The following is a 17,219-nucleotide window of genomic DNA, read 5'->3' on the forward strand; positions in this document are numbered from 1 at the left end:
CAAAGGCAAAATTATTTGATGGTAGCATACAGAACATTGAGAGAGACACAATTGTTAAATGGGAGGTTGAGTTTACAGAGATTGATCCACAAGTTCTACAGAACATGGGAGAGACGACAGTGAAGAAATGGGTGGAAAAAATTGGGGAGAATATTGTTTGGGGTCTAGAGCAAGAAGTATCACTGTTGCGTTTTGATGATTGGAAAGGAGATTATGTGAGAATAGAAGATGGTGAACAGATTGTTGTAGAAATCGATCGGCAAAACGGCTGGACAAGCAAACGGGCTAATTTTTTTGCTGAGCTCGTTGATTTGAACATTTTTTTCGAACGTTGGATATGTGCCATCACAATTGGCTGCCCAGATGGTAGATGATGATTGGGCTACACAGAGGCTATTGATTCCCATGTGTACTGAACTTACAGTAATAGCCGAAGAGGGACATGTGACTGGAACTGAAACTGAAACTGCAGCAACTGTTGATTGGAATGTAGTTGAATTAGATGAGCCTACTGATTTGGTCATTGCACCAATGCCTTACATTGAGATGGCCAAACTTTTTGGCATTCCAGTCAATGACCGAGATAAGCAGGAGAGGGGCGAATCTAGTTTGCCTGCTAATGCTGATGAAGAAGTAGATGGACAATTGATGGAACAAGCTGCAGATGAAGTAGATGATGCACATGATGATGAGCTGGTGCATGTGTATGACAAAGAAAACCCTGTCATTGAAGTAGGCAAGTTGTTCCGAAGCATGAAGGAGTTTAGGATGTGTTTCAAGACTTATGCAGTGAAACATGAGTTTGATGCCAAGACTGTTTGGACTGATAGAAAGAAGTTTTATGCGAGGTGCAGAGGATTTGATGGTAGTGTGAAGCCTTGCAAGTGGTACATATCTGCTAGACTGCAACCGGATGGAAGTACTGTCAGGGTTAACCAAATCCCCAATCAACATACTTGTATTACAAGTTCACAGAGAGTATCAACCATGACATCACAACTTTGGGTTGTAGAAAAGATCACCCCAATTTTAGCCAAAACACCAAACACTACTGCCAAGAAACTCAAAGTAGACTTGGAAAAGATATACCCCATTAAACTGAAATATACCACAGTGTGGAAGGCAAAACAAAGGGCAATGAAAAAGTTATATAGTGATTGGGCAAATACATTTAGGATGCTTTACAACTTCAAAGCAGAGGTGGAAAAGAGGTCACCTGGCAGTGTTGTGGAGATAGATACAGAGGTATCAGCCGAAGGTGAAGTCAAGTTCTCCAAGTTTTTGATGGGTTTGAAGCCTTGCATCGATGGGTTCAAAGCAGGGTGCCATCCATATTTGAGCATAGACTCATCATTTTTTACAGGCAAGTGGAATGGTCAGTTGGCAGCATGCAATGCTCCAGATGGACACAACTGGATGTTTCCTATTGCGGTTGGCTTGTTTCAGTCAGAAACAGAGGCTTCATGGACATGGTTCATGATCCAGTTGAAAAGATGCCTAGGGCCAGTGTCACCTTTGGCTATACACACAAATGCATGTAAGGGGCTTGAAATTCAGTGAAAAATGTTTTCCCATATGCTGAGCAGAGGGAGTGCTTCGATCATTTGTGGATGAATTTGATCAAAAAATTTAGAGAAGAAGAATTTGGGCGCATGTGGCCAGCAGCAAGATCTTACACTAGACAGACACACAAATATCATCTTGATAAGATAATGGCAGCATGTGATGAGTTTGGTCCATGGCTGAACACCTAACATTCTTTGTTATGGTACAGGTCAGCATTCAACACTGCCATCAAGTGTGACCACATCAACAACAATTTGGCAGAGAGTTTCAACAACAAGGTGATGGAGTTAAAAGATTTGCCTCTGTAAGACATGGTTGACCAAATCAGGATCATGCTCATGCGGTTGTGGAAATTGAGAAGAAGGATAGGTGATTGTATGCAAGGTGATAAGCTTCCGGCAGTGGTACAACAGGTGGTCAATAGGAGCAGATGTCTTTCACATTTGTTTGTTGAAAAATCTTCACCTTGGGGTGCTGAAGTTAGAGATAACAAAACTGAAAGGAGACATGTTGTTAACACTGAATTGCATGATTGCACTTTCCTCGAGTGGCAACACACTGGTAAACCATGTGAGCATGCCATTCTCTTCGTAGCATCCCAACAGAAGATAAATATGCACCCATATTTGCATGAATATTATTCGGTAGCAAGATTCAAAGCTGCATATGCTACTCCAATTCCAGCACTTATAGATCAGTCTCAGTGGCCTAAAGTGGACATTGAATTTTCCATGTGTCCTCCCTTGACGAAAAGAAAGGCTGGCAGGCCTAAACAGAGTAGATTCAAGGCATGGTTTGAGAATGGTGCGAGTAGTAAGAAGGGAAAGAAAGATGGAAAGCCAAAAAGGGCCCAAAAAGGTAACAAAAACATATGCAAGTTGTGCCAGGAACTTGGGCACAGAGTGGGATCTGTCAAATGCCGTTACACTCCTGAGAAGCCAAAGTATATTCTTGTTTATTTGTCTGTGTTTTGATTTGGTGCTTTTTTCCAATTACTATATCTATAACATTTTCCCAATGGCCAGAAGGAAGCGAACAAGTCAGCCCCTTGTTGTTGAACAGTGTTGGCCAACAAAAAAAAGCAAGAGTCAATGGCGGTAGAAAGAAGAGAAGTGTGCCTGAGCCTGAGCAGACTGAAGAAAATCCTACTGCAGTCAACATTCAGACTGAAGAAAATGATGTGGAGGTGCACACCGAAGAAGCTGAAATTGCAGTCAACATTCTGACTGAAGAAACTGCTCTCGAGGTTGAAACTGAACCTGAGCGTGTCGAGGTTCATACTGAAGAAACCCATGTTGAGGTACACACCGAAGAAACTCAAACTGCTGTCAACATTGAGACTGAAGACACTGATCACGAGGGTGTTGGCGAGGTGTTGAAAAGACCGGTGAAGAAAACCAAGATGATCAGTGAACTTTTGTGTAGTAGAACCAATAACAAGAAGTGCTAAGGAGAAGAAGGGCACACGACGTGGTAGGAAAAGGTAGAACAGAGAACAGTTTGAAAATTTGGGGCATGTAATAATATTTGTAACTTGGTGCGTACTGGTAGTCACTATGTATCCCCGTATTTCTATTCGAACTTGTCTGTTGCTACCTTGTCTAAACCAGCCAAATAAAGTTCAAATTTAAATTCATATTTGGGCTCAAATTTGAATTAGGGATGGGCTATTGATGTTTTAATGCTATCTAAAGTACCTCAACTGAAATATGTTTGCTTGCTGATCATTCCGAGCCCTTTTGGTAAGTTGAACTCATAGTCATGAAAAGTGTGTCTCAAATGACCTCTAAAGTCTCACTATTCTACCTATATAGTGTAAATCTAAAGTCTCACTATTCTACCTATATAGTGTAAATCTAAAGTCTCACTATTTATTAAATTAATTTTTATTATTTTCTTTTTTTTGAAAAAACAAGGTTTAATAGAAAATTATATACAAAACAAGTTTAAAACATGAAAATGAGAAAAGTAAGTTAAGATCTTTCTTAGCCAATCCAAAATGAAGTTTTGTTGAGGTTTTCACACTTTTCATTTTCAAAACCCCACCTACTCTCGGGTGCCCACTACTCTCTCCCTTGAACTCCATACTACATTGCTCGAGGAATGACAATTTTGTGAAGGATTTTTCGTAAAAATGTATGTAAACCATATTTATATTATTTTTTTCTCGTTACTATACGACATAATAAGACTATGTGCGCAAGTTTTATATATTTTTGATTTTTTTTGAATTAATTATACTCAACCCTAATCAGTCAAAACCCCTCAAAAACCCGCACACTACCGGGTCGACGATCTTTGTGCGTGGACTGTTGAGATCAGGCGCTAGGGTTAGCTACAATGTGTATCGATCCGCATGAGACGCGGTGATTGGTTGAATCAGTGGGGTTTGGATCGGCCTCTCTCGTTGGGGCATCAGGACCGTTCATTTGAATCCAAGATCAAGAGTTGACGCGGTGCATGGACCAAGCCTACGCAGTGCCCTTTCCATCGTTGCATACATTCCCGTGCATACCCGCAGCATGCATGCCCACCCGCAGAACTGCGCCCGTGCGTTGCATGCATGCCCTCGACGTAGCCCTGCGCCGCCACCCCTATCGACACAGTAAGCTGACGCATGCCTACCATTAGAACCGATGCAGCGTCGCATCAAAGCATGCACCCGGCCACAATGCAGCAGCCCGATGAAGACAACCAAAAAGCCAACGCTGCATGGCGTGATGTACGTGGCGTTCTTCTCTTTGAGGACGCAATACTGGCATGGGGTATCGATGTGGGTATCGATGCAGTTCAAATGGCGTGCTTCCCGTTAGAAGATGGGCAAATGAAGGCGTCCATTATTGTCACGTCTCCCATCTACCAAATTGATGGGAAAAAGAATGCACGGGCGGCACACACAGAGAACCCAGGGAAGGCGTGTCCCCTTGACCCACGACGGCACAGACGCGTGCGTGAGCCCACCCCCCTTGACCCGCGACCGATGGCACAGAAGGATCGCAACCTGTTTCCCATGCTCGTGTACACACTTTCATGGGGCGTGTTGGGGAACGTAGTAATTTCAAAAAAAATTCCTACGCACACGCAAGATCATGGTGATGCATAGCAACGAGGGGAGAGTGTAATCTACGTACCCTTGTAGACCGACAGCGGAAGCGTTATGACAACGCGGTTGATGTAGTCGTACGTCTTCACGGCCCGACCGATCAAGCACCGAAACTATGGCACCTCCGAGTTCTAGCACACGTTCAGCTCGATGACGATACCCGGACTCCGATCCAGCAAAGTGTCGGGGAAGAGTTCCGTCAGCACGACGGCATGGTGACGATGTTGATGTACTACCGTCGAAGGGCTTCACCTAAGCAGCGCTACAATATTATCAAGGATTATGGTGGAAGGGGGCACCGCACACGGCTAAGAATATGATCACGTGGATCAACTTGTGTGTCTAGGGGTGCCCCCTGCACCCGTATATAAAGGAGCAAGGGGAGGAGGCCGGCCGGCCCCTATGGCGTGCCAAGGAGGAGTCCTCCTCCTAGTAGGAGTAGGACTCCTACTAGGAGGGGGAAAGAAGTGGGGAGGGAGAAGGAAAGGGGGGCGCCGCCCCCCCTCTCCTAGTCCAATTCGGACCAGGGGGGAGGAGGCGCGCGGCTCACCTTTGGCTGCCCCTCTCTCTCTCCACTAAGGCCCATATGGCCCATTACTTCTCCCGGGGGGGTTCCGGTAACCCTCCCGCTCTCCGGTTTTCTCCGAAATCACCCGGAACACTACCGTGTCCGAATATAGCCGTCCAATATATCAATCTTTATGTCTGGACCATTTCGAGACTCCTCGTCATGTCCGTGATCACATCCGGGACTCCGAACTAACTTCGGTACATCAAAACTTATAAACTCATAATATAACTGTCATCGAAACCTTAAGCGTGCGGACCCTACGGGTTCGAGAACAATGTAGACATGACCGAGACACGTCTCCGGTCAATAACCAATAGCGGAACCTGGATGCTCATATTGGCTCCTACATATTCTACGAATATCTTTATCGCTCAGACCGCATAACAACATACGTTGTTCCCTTTGTCATCGGTATGTTACTTGCCCGAGATTCGATCGTCGGTATCTCAATACCTAGTTCAATCTCGTTACCGGCAAGTCTCTTTAGTCGTTTCGTAATACATCATCTCGCAACTAACTCATTAGTTGTAATGCTTGCAAGGCTTATGTGATGTGCATTACCGAGACGGCCCAGAGATACCTCTCCGACAATCGGAGTGACAAATCCTAATCTCGAAATACGCCAACCCAACATTCACCTTTGGAGACACCTGTAGAGCTCCTTTATAATCACCCAGTTACGTTGTGACGTTTGGTAGCACACAAAGCGTTCCTCTGGTAAACGGGAGTTGCATAATCTCATAGTCATAGGAACATGTATAAGTCATGAAGAAAGCAATAGCAACATACTAAACGATCGGGTGCTAAGCTAATGGAATGGGTCATGTCAACCACATCATTCTTCTAATGATGTGATCCCATTAATCAAATGACAACACATGTCTATGGTTAGGAAACATAACCATCTTCGATTAACGAGCTAGTCAAGTAGAGGCATACTAGTGACGTTTGGTTTGTCTATGTATTCACACAAGTATTATGTTTCCGGATAATACAATTCTAGCATGAATAATATACATTTATCATGATGTAAGGAAATAAAATAATAACATTATTATTGCCTCTAGGGCATATTTCCTTCAGTCTCCCACTTGCACTAGAGTCAATAATCTAGATTACAGATTAATGATTCTAACACCCATGGAGCTTTGGTGCTGATCATGTTTTTCTCGTGGAAGAGGCTTAGTCAACGGGTCTGCTACATTCAGATCGGTATGTATCTTGCAAATCTCTATGTCTCCCACCTGTACTAGATCCCGGATGGAATTGAAGCGTCTCTTGATGTGCTTGGTTCTCTTGTGAAATCTGGATTCCTTTGCCAAGGCAATTGCACCAGTATTGTCACAAAAGATTTTCATTGGACCCGATGCACTAGGTATGACACCTAGATCGGATACGAACTCCTTCATCCAGACTCCTTCGTTTGCTGCTTCGGAAGCAGCTATGTACTCCGCTTCACATGTAGATCCCGCCACAACGCTTTGTTTAGAACTGCACCAACTAACAGCTCCACCGTTTAATGTAAACACGTATCCGGTTTGCGATTTAGAATCGTCCGGATCAGTGTCAAAGGTTGCATCAACGTAACCATTTACGATGAGCTCTTTGTCACCTCCATATATGAGAAACATATCCTTAGTCCTTTTCAGGTATTTCAGGATGATCTTGACCGCTGTCCAGTGATCCACTCCTGGATTACTTTGGTACCTCCCTACTAGACTTATAGCAAGACACACATCAGGTCTGGTACACAGCATTGCATACATGATAGAGCCTATGGCTGAAGCATAGGGAACATCTTTCATTTTCTCTCTATCTTCTGCATTGGTCGGACTTTGAGTCTTACTCAATTTCACACCTTGTAACACAGGCAAGAATCCTTTCTTTGCTTGATCCATTTTGAACTTTTTCAAAACTTTGTCAAGGTATGTGCTTTGTGAAAGTCCAATTAAGCATATCGATCTGTCTCTATAGATCTTGATGCCCAATATGTAGGCAGCTTCACCGAGGTCTTTCATAGAAAAACTTTTATTCAAGTATCCTTTTATGCTATCCAGAAATTCTATATCATTTCCGATTAGTAATATGTCATCTACATATAATATCAGAAATGCTACATAGTTCCCACTCACTTTCTTGTAAATACAGACTTCTCCAAAAGTCTATATAAAACCAAATGCTTTGATCACACTATCAAAGCGTTTATTCCAACTCCGAGAGGCTTGCACAAGTCCATAAATGGATCGCTAGAGCTTGCACACTTTGTTAGCTCCCTTTGGATCGACAAAACCTTCCAGCTGCATCATATACAACTCTTCTTGCAGAAATCCATTCAGGAATGCAGTTTTGACATCCATTTGCCAAATTTCATAATCATAAAATGCGGAAATTGCTAACATGATTCGGACAGACTTAAGCATCGCTACGGGTGAGAAGGTCTCATCGTAGTCAATCCCTTGAACTTGCCGAAAACCTTTTGCGACAAGTCAAGCTTTGTAGACAGTAATATTACCGTCAGCGTCAGTCTTCTTCTTGAAGATCCATTTATTCTCAATCACTTGCCGATCATTGGGCAAGTCAACCGAAGTCCATACTTTGTTCTCATACATGGATCCCATCTCAGATTTCATAGCTTCAAGCCATTTGGCGGAATCTGGGCTCACCATCGCTTCTTCATAGTTCGTAGGTTCATCATGATCTAATAGCATGACTTCCAGAACAGGATTACCGTACCACTCTGGCGCGGATCTTACTCTGGTTGATCTATGAGGTTCAGTAGTATCTTGTTCTGAAGTTTCATGATCATTATCATTAGCTTCCTCACTAATTGGTGTAGTTGTCACAGAAACTGGTTTTTGTGATGTACTACTTTCCAATAAGGGAGTAGGTACGGTTACCTCGTCAAGTTCCACTTTCCTCCCACTCACTTCTTTCGAGAGAAACTCCTTCTCTAGAAAGGATCCATTCTTAGCAACGAATGTCTTGCCTTTGGATCTATGATAGAAGGTGTACCCAACTGTCTCCTTTGGGTATCCTATGAAGACACATTTCTCCGATTTGGGTTTGAGCTTATCAGGTTGAAGCTTTTTCACATAAGCATCACAGCCCCAAACTTTCAGAAACGACAACTTTGGTTTCTTGCCAAACCACAGTTCATAAGGCGTCGTCTCAACGGATTTTGATGGTGCCCTATTTAACGTGAATGCGGCTGTCTCTAGAGCATATCCCCAAAACGATAGCGGTAAATCAGTAAGAGACATCATAGATCGCACCATATTTAGTAAAGTACGATTACGACGTTCGGACACACCATTACGCTGTGGTGTTCCGGGTGGCGTGAGTTGTGAAACTATTCCACATTGTTTCAAATGTACACCAAACTCGTAACTCAAATATTCTCCTCCACGATCAGATCGTAGGAATTTTATTTTCTTGTTACGATGATTTTCAACTTCACTCTGAAATTCTTTGTACTTTTCAAACGTTTCAGACTTATGTTTCATTAAGTAGATATACCCATATCTGCTTAAGTCATCTCTGAAGGTGAGAAAATAACGATATCCGCCACGAGCCTCAACATTCATCGGACCACATACATCTGTATGTATGATTTCCAACAAATCTGTTGCTCTCTCCATAGTACCGGAGAACGGTGTTTTTTTCATCTTACCCATAAGGCACGGTTCGCATGTACCAAGTGATTCATAATCAAGTGGTTCCAAAAGCCCATCATTATGGAGTTTCTTCATGCGCTTTACACCGATATGACCCAAACGGCAGTGCCACAAATAAGTTGCACTATCATTATCAACTCTGCATCTTTTGGCTTCAACATTATGAATATGTGTGTCACTACTATCGAGATTTAATAAGAATAGACCACTCTTTAAGGGTGCATGACCATAAAAGATATTACTCATATAAATAGAACAACCATTATTCTCTGATTTAAATGAATAACCGTCTCGCATCAAACAAGATCCAGATATAATGTTCATGCTTAACGCTGGCACCAAATAACAATTATTTAGGTCTAATACTAATCCCGAAGGTAGATGTAGAGGTAGCGTGCCGACTGCGATCACATCGAATTTGGAACCATTTCCCACGCGCATCGTCACCTCGTCCTTAGCCAATCTTCGCTTAATCCGTAGTCCCTGTTTTGAGTTGCAAATATTAGCAACAGAACCAGTATCAAATACCCAGGTGCTACTGCGAGCATTAGTAAGGTATACATCAATAACATGTATATCACATATACCTTTGTTCACCTTGCCATCCTTCTTATCCGCCAAATACTTGGGGCAGTTCCGCTTCCAGTGACCAGTCTGCTTGAAGTAGACGCACTCAGTTTCAGGCTTAGGTCCAGGTTTGGGTTTCTTCTCTTGAGTAGAAACTTGCTTGCTGTTCTTTTTGAAGTTCCCCTTCTTCTTCCCTTTGCCCTTTTTCTTGAAACTAGTGGTCTTATTGACCATCAACACTTGATGCTCCTTCTTGATTTCTACCTCCGCAGCTTTCAGCATTGCGAAGAGCTCGGGAATAGTCTTATTCATCCCTTGCATATTATAGTGCATCACGAAGCTCTTGTAGCTTGGTGGCAGTGATTGGAGAATTCTGTCAATGACGCAATCAACTGGAAGATTAACTCCCAATTGAATCAAGTGATTATTATACCCAGACATTTTGAGTATATGCTCACTGACAGAACTGTTCTCCTCCATCTTGCAGCTATAGAACTTATTGGAGACTTCATATCTATCAATTCGGGCATTTGCTTGAAATATTAACTTCAACTCCTGGAACATCTCATATGCTCCATGACGTTCAAAACGTCGTTGAAGTCCCGATTCTAAGCCGTAAAGCATGGCACACCGAACTATCGAGTAGTCATCAGCTTTGCTCTGCCAGACGTTCATAATATCTGGTGTTGCTCCAGCAGCAGGCCTGGCACCCAGCAGTGCTTCCAGGACGTAATTCTTCTGTGCAGCAATGAGGATAATCCTCAAGTTACGGACTCAGTCCGTGTAATTGCTACCATCATCTTTCAACTTTGCTTTCTCATGGAACGCATTAAAATTCAACGGAACAACAGCACGGGCCATCTATCTACAATCAAACATAAACACGCAAGATACTATCAGGTACTAAGTTCATGATAAATTTAGGTTCAATTAATCATATTACTAAAGAACTCCCACTTAGATAGACATCCCTCTAATCCTCTAAGTGATTACGTGATCCAAATCAACTAAACCATGTCCGATCATCACGTGAGATGGAGTAGTTTCATTGGTGAACATCGCTATGTTGATCATATCTACTATATGATTCACGCTTGACCTTTCGGTCTCTGTGTTCCGAGGCCATATCTGTATATGCTTGGCTCGTCAAGTATAACCTGAGTATTCTGCGTGTGCAACTGTTTTGCACACGTTGTATTTGAACGTAGAGCCTATCACACCCAGTCATCACGTGGTGTCTCAGCACGAAGAACTTTCGCAACGGTGCATACTCAGGGAGAACACTTCTTGATAATTAGTGAGAGATCATCTTAAAATGCTACCGTCAATCAAAGCAAGATAAGATGCATAAAAGATAAACATCACATGCAATTAATATAAGTGATATGATATGGCCATCATCATCTTATGCTTGTGATCTCCATCTTCGAAGCACCGTCGTGATCACCATCGTCACCGGCGCGACACCTTGATCACCATCGTAGCATCGTTGTCGTCTCGCCAATCTTATGCTTCCACGACTATCGCTACCGCTTAGTGGTAAAGTAAAGCATTACAGCGCAATTGCATTGCATACAATAAAGCGACAACCATATGGCTCCTGCCAGTTGCCGATAACTTGGTTACAAAACATGATCATCTCATACAATAAAAATTAGCATCATGTCTTGACCATATCACATCACAACATGCCCTGCAAAAACAAGTTAGACGTCCTCTACTTTGTTGTTGCAAGTTCTACGTGGCTGCTACGGGCTTAAGCAAGAACCAATCTTACCTACGCATCAAAACCACAACGATAGTTTGTCAAGTTGGTGCTGTTCTAGCACACGTTCAGCTCGATGACGATCCCCGGACTCCGATCCAGCAAAGTGTTGGGGAAGAGTTCCGTCAGCACGACGGCGTGGTGACGATCTTGATGTACTACCGTCGCAGGGCTTCGCCTAAGCACCACTACAATATTATCGAGGATTATGGTGGAAGGGGGCACCGCACACGGCTAAGAATATGATCACGTGGATCAACTTGTGTGTCTAGGGGTGCCCCCTGCCCCCATCTATAAAGGAGTAAGGGGAGGAGGCCGGCCGGCCCCTATGGCACGCCAAGGAGGAGTCCTCCTCCTAGTAGGAGTAGGACTCCTACTAGGAGGGGGAAAGAAGTGGGGAGGGCGAAGGAAAGGGGGGCGCCGCCCCCCTCTCCTAGTCCAATTCGGACCAGGGGGAGGAGGCGCGCGGCCCACCTTTGGCTGCCCCTCTCTCTCTCCACTAAGGCCCGTATGGCCCATTACTTCTCCTCGGGGGGGTTCCGGTAACCCTCCGGCTCTCCGGTTTTCTCCGAAATCACCCGAAACACTTCCGGTGTCCGAATATAGCCATCCAATATATCAATCTTTATGTCTCGACCATTTTGAGATCTTCATCATGTCCGTGATCACATCCGGGACTCCGAACTAACTTCAGTACATCAAAACTTATAAACTTATAATATAACTGTCATCGAAACCTTAAGCGTGTGGACCCTACGGGTTCGAGAACAATGTAGACATGACAGAGACACGTCTCCGGTCAATAACAAATAGCGGAACCTGGATGCTCATATTGGCTCCTACATATTCTACGAAGATCTTTATCGGTCAGACCGCATACCAACATACGTTGTTCCCTTTGTCATGGGTATGTTACTTGCCCGAGATTCGATCGTCGGTATCTCAATACCTAGTTCAATCTCGTTACCGGCAAGTCTCTTTACTCGTTTCATAATACATCATCTCGCAACTAACTCATTAGTTGTAATGCTTGCAAGGCTTATGTGATGTGCATTACCGAGAGGGCCCAGAGATACCTCTCCGACAATCGGAGTGACAAATCCTAATCTCGAAATACGCCAACCCAACATTCACCTTTGGAGACACCTGTAGAGCTCCTTTATAATCACCCAGTTACGTTGTGATGTTTGGTAGCACACAAAGTGTTCCTCCGGTAAACGGGAGTTGCATAATCTCATAGCCATAGGAACATGTATAAGTCATGAAGAAAGCAATAGCAACATACTAAACGATCGGGTGCTAAGCTAATGGAATGGGTCATGTCAACCACATCATTCTCCTAATGATGTGATCCCATTAATCAAATGACAACACATGTCTATGGTTAGGAAACATAACCATCTTCGATTAACGAGCTAGTCAAGTAGAGGCATACTAGTGACGTTTGGTTTGTCTATGTATTCACACAAGTATTATGTTTCCGGATAATACAATTCTAGCATGAATAATACACATTTATCATGATGTAAGGAAATAAAATAATAACATTATTATTGGCTCTAGGGCATATTTCCTTCAGGGCGCCACCAAACGCCGCCCGCCCACTAATTCTACGGGGTGAAACCACGTCGCACTTGGGCTATTTAAGCCAGGCACTATCGTCTTCCTCTCCCTCCTCATCCACACCCCATCCTCTACCTCCGCTGTCCTCCTTCTTCCTTCTTCTCCATCAAACCCGATCGAGCCCTCGAGCCATCCCGCCACCATGCAGTACAACGCCCCCACCTATCGCTTCCCCCCAACCGTGCCGGAAAGGCTCTACCCGGTCAGAGTGTATGTAGAGAGAACCCTTAGGGTTTGGGCGATCTCGAGGTGGAGGGGCGCAAGGGAGTTAACGGAGTTCTTCCTTGCTGCCGGCTTCCGCCACCTCCCCCGCGGCTCTCCTCGGATGTACCATCTTGAGGAGGTCAACCATAACGGCGTTGTGGTTGGGCTCCTCGCCATGTTCACTAACCCTTTCGATGCTTTCCATCTCCTCGGGCGAGCGTATTGGGTTGGTTGTGAGTTCATAGCTTTCACGACCTACAATATCTTCACCGACTTCAACGGCATCTTCCCCAACAACGGCGTTATGCACATGCTCCCGTACCCCATCAACAACGGAGAGGAGTGAAGGGCGGCGCCCGGAGGAGCGAGGTGGCCCCGGAGGAGGAGTGATGAGGACATCAATACCATTGTTACACCCACAGCCCCTGCTGCTATACATACTGGACCAATTACTAGAGCTCACGCATGCCAATTGAATTATCAGATACTTTCGTTTCTTGGTAACGATTCTAATGTTCATGAGAATATGATGCTGCCTAAATTGGATACATTTGTTTTGCTTACAAATGAAGGGCCTAGCTTGGACAAGAAAGATGAACCTTGGAGCAAGTTCAAGCATGGAGATGGTGGCATGCGCAAGGGGAACAAGAACGGAGTTACAAGTGATGATTCCAGGACTCTGAAGCCACCATAATGAGTGCATGAAGCATGGGACGAAATATACAAGATGCCACTTCATAAATTTCGTCCAGAGGCTTTTCTAGGTGATGCGTCACCTTATTATTGGGCCAGGCCCATGTATTTTCAAAGTACTTAAGTATAGGCTGTTTTTAGAGTCCGTATGTGTGGGGAAACAAGAGTTACGGTTGGTTTCGGACCCCTCCACCAAGGGCCACGAAATTCCTCCTCTCTCCTCCATATATACAGCCCTTAGGGCATCGTTTAGACTTTGGGTTTTGTTTAGATTAAAAGTTCGCCATAGCTGCAACTTCGCGTACTTCGTTTGTGTCCAATGACCAGACCAAGACATCACAGAACCCCACCTTGATCAATAAAGCTTTCATCTTATATTCGCAATATCCAGATTGCAATCTCAGTTTCTTGCTTGTTCTTCGTTTGCTCGCAGGAAACAGACCCTCGTGGTCAGGTTGATCGTGCTTCGGCATGGTCAATAACCCTCGAAAGTTGGTTTAGCGATTGCTAAGGCGCGACGTCTCGCATGTTCGTAGTCGAATCGTCAAGGTCGACTCCCACACAAAATGATAGCCACCATCTCATCGAAACATCGGGACACCTTCACCTCTATCAAGTGGTATCAGATTTCCAGGTTGCTCGGTGAGATTTTACAGTTTTTCGTAGTTTAGATCGAGTCTGTTCTTCGTACCTATAGTCCATGAAAAAGCCAAAAAAAATTAGGGTTAGTTCATCCTATCCGAACCAATCTGAGCCTATGCATAATCTTTTTTGTATTTGCTTTGTGGAATTTGCGGTTGCGTCGTTGTGTCAAGTTGCTGGTCTTAGCGTCTAGTCCTGTTCACAGGTTGTCACGTCGCCGCTGCCATATATCACCACCGCATCATCATCATCACTGCTTCCATATACGCCACCACATATCCGCCGCCATCACGCCAATCCGAGTCCACCTGCAACATTAATCCGCCACTAGTCCGATTTCCACCAGTTTCATCGCCGCCACCAATCCGAGATTCCACCAGATTCATCTCCGCCACCAGTCCGAGTCCAGTATTTGTTGCTTTGTTTTCGAGTTCCAGATCACGCGATACTCCGAGTCGTGACAGAGTAGGACTCCCCAACTTGCGAGCCACCCGCAGAAGAAAAATAGTTCCAAACTCACAAAAAAATTTTCTGGCTAGGCAGTTTTTAGACCATTTGTAGACTTTTTCGAAAAAAATTTGTTGAGGAGCAAAAAAAAAGAGGGAAAAAAGTGCAAAAAAAAGTGAAAAAAAGAAAAAAAACAGAGCTTGCTCCTCCCTTGTTTACGTGCAGTGCCGTGATTTTGTTAGTGTTCTAGGCTCGCGTCTCTAGCATGATCTAGCCTAGGACCAGCACAGTACCGTCGTTGAGCGTTTATTCAACTTTGCATCTCTGAATTGATTATTGCTGACCCTTTTTGCTACCATATTATAAGCCTTCCCTGCTCCACATACATCTACGTCGTGCGTTTGACTCTCCCTGGTAATCGCTCTATCCAAGCTTTGAGAGTTTTGACTACGACGGTTGCCAATCACCGACTGCTGCTGGGTAAGAACTGGTAAGAATCTGAGATTTGCCTGACGGATTTGTGACATACACCACCACCTTTTGTTAGTAGTCTGTAGGATCATATTCTTGTGTGTTTCTATTGTTGCTAACCATGGCAGGATCACAAGCCGACGAGACCGACTGGGAGAACCTGACGAATAAGGAGTTGCATGATAAATTTCAGCAAATGATGAGTGGACAGTTGCAAGATGTGCTAAACAGATTTGACGAGGCCATGGAGAAGATAGATGGCATGGAGAAGACGTTCGAAACAAAGCTCGATAACAAGTTTAATGAGTTGCTCACGAGTCTTCCACCACCACCACCGGCTGCCCCTAATGCACCTCTCCAACAACAACAACAACGCCGCTTTCAAAATCAAGTGGGACAAGCACAACGCGTTCCTGTTGACCCTGGGCAAATTTCTGGTGCCGCTGTTGATGCTTCTGCCGCTCCTGCTGCTACTGCAAAGGTGGAGGACCATTACGAGGATGAGGTTGACCAAAATCAGAACTACGTGCAACCACCAGCACCACCACCACTAGGTCGTCCTCATGCATATCATCGCAATGGTAGGGCTGCACCACCACCTGAGGTACATGACCATCTTCCTAAACTAAAATTGAATATTCCACCATTTGAGGGTAGATATGTTCCTGATATATATATCTTACTTGGGAGTTAGAAACTGAACAACGATTTACATGTTTACAATATCCTGAGGAGAGACGTGTTCTTGCTGCTATTTGTGCTTTCACTAGCTTTGCATGTGTTTGGTGGTCTGAACATTGTAGATTATATCCTATTCCAGCTACTTGGGCTGCTTTGAAAACTGCTATGCGTACTCGTTGGGTTCCACCATATTATTAATGTGAATTACTTCAAAAATTGCAGCGTTTAAGACAAGGAAAAAATTCTGTACAACAATATTATCAGGAATTACAAACTGGCATGATTAGATGTGGTATTGTTGAGGAGAATGAAGCTATGCTTGCACGTTTTATGGGTGGATTAAATAGAGAGATTCAGACCATCCTAGAGTATAAGGAGTATACTAATATCACTCGTTTATTCCATCTTGCTTGTAAAGCTGAACGTGAAGTGCAGGATCGACAGGGATTAGCGTGAACTAACTTTTCTGCAGGTCGATCTTCATCATGGACACCACGTGCATCCTCTACTTCCACTCCACCAGCACCTCCATCAGGTGCCACCTCCAGCCGTGATACCAGAAAGCAGGCACAACCACCACTATCTGCCAAGAGCACACCCGCTGGACCTGCGTAGAGCTCTTCTTCTTCCATGGCATCAACAGGGCACACAAGTGATATTATTTGTCGTCGTTGTAAGGGAAGGGGACATTTTGTGAGATAATGCCAATCTCAGTGTGTGATGATTGCTACTGAGGATGGTGGGTATGAGTCCGCTAGTGACTATGATGAGGAGACTTTGGCTCTTATTACACGTGAAGAACATGGTGGAGATGATTCTGATCATGAGACGCAATACATGGCTCCTGAAAATGCTGACAGGTATGTATGTTTAGTTGCTCAACGTGTTTTGAGTATGCAGGTCACACAAGCTGAGCAAAATCAAAGGCATAATTCGTTCCATACAAAGGGAGTTGTGAAGGAACGTTCTGTTCGCGTCATCATAGATGGAGGGAGCTGCAACAACTTGGCTAGCATGGAGATGGTGGAGAAGCTATCTCTCACCACAAGACCACATCCACATCCTTACAACATCCAATGGTTCAACAAGAGCGGCAAGGTTAAGGTAACACGTACTGTTCGTGTGCATTTTAGTATCGCTACATATGCTGATTATGTTGATTGTGATGTGGTACCTATGCACGCATGTTCCTTATTACTTGGTAGACCATGG

Source organism: Triticum urartu, chromosome 3A (genome assembly GCF_056163025.1).
Source record: "Triticum urartu cultivar PI428250 chromosome 3A, HENAU_Tu73, whole genome shotgun sequence".
Taxonomy (NCBI): domain Eukaryota; kingdom Viridiplantae; phylum Streptophyta; class Magnoliopsida; order Poales; family Poaceae; genus Triticum; species Triticum urartu.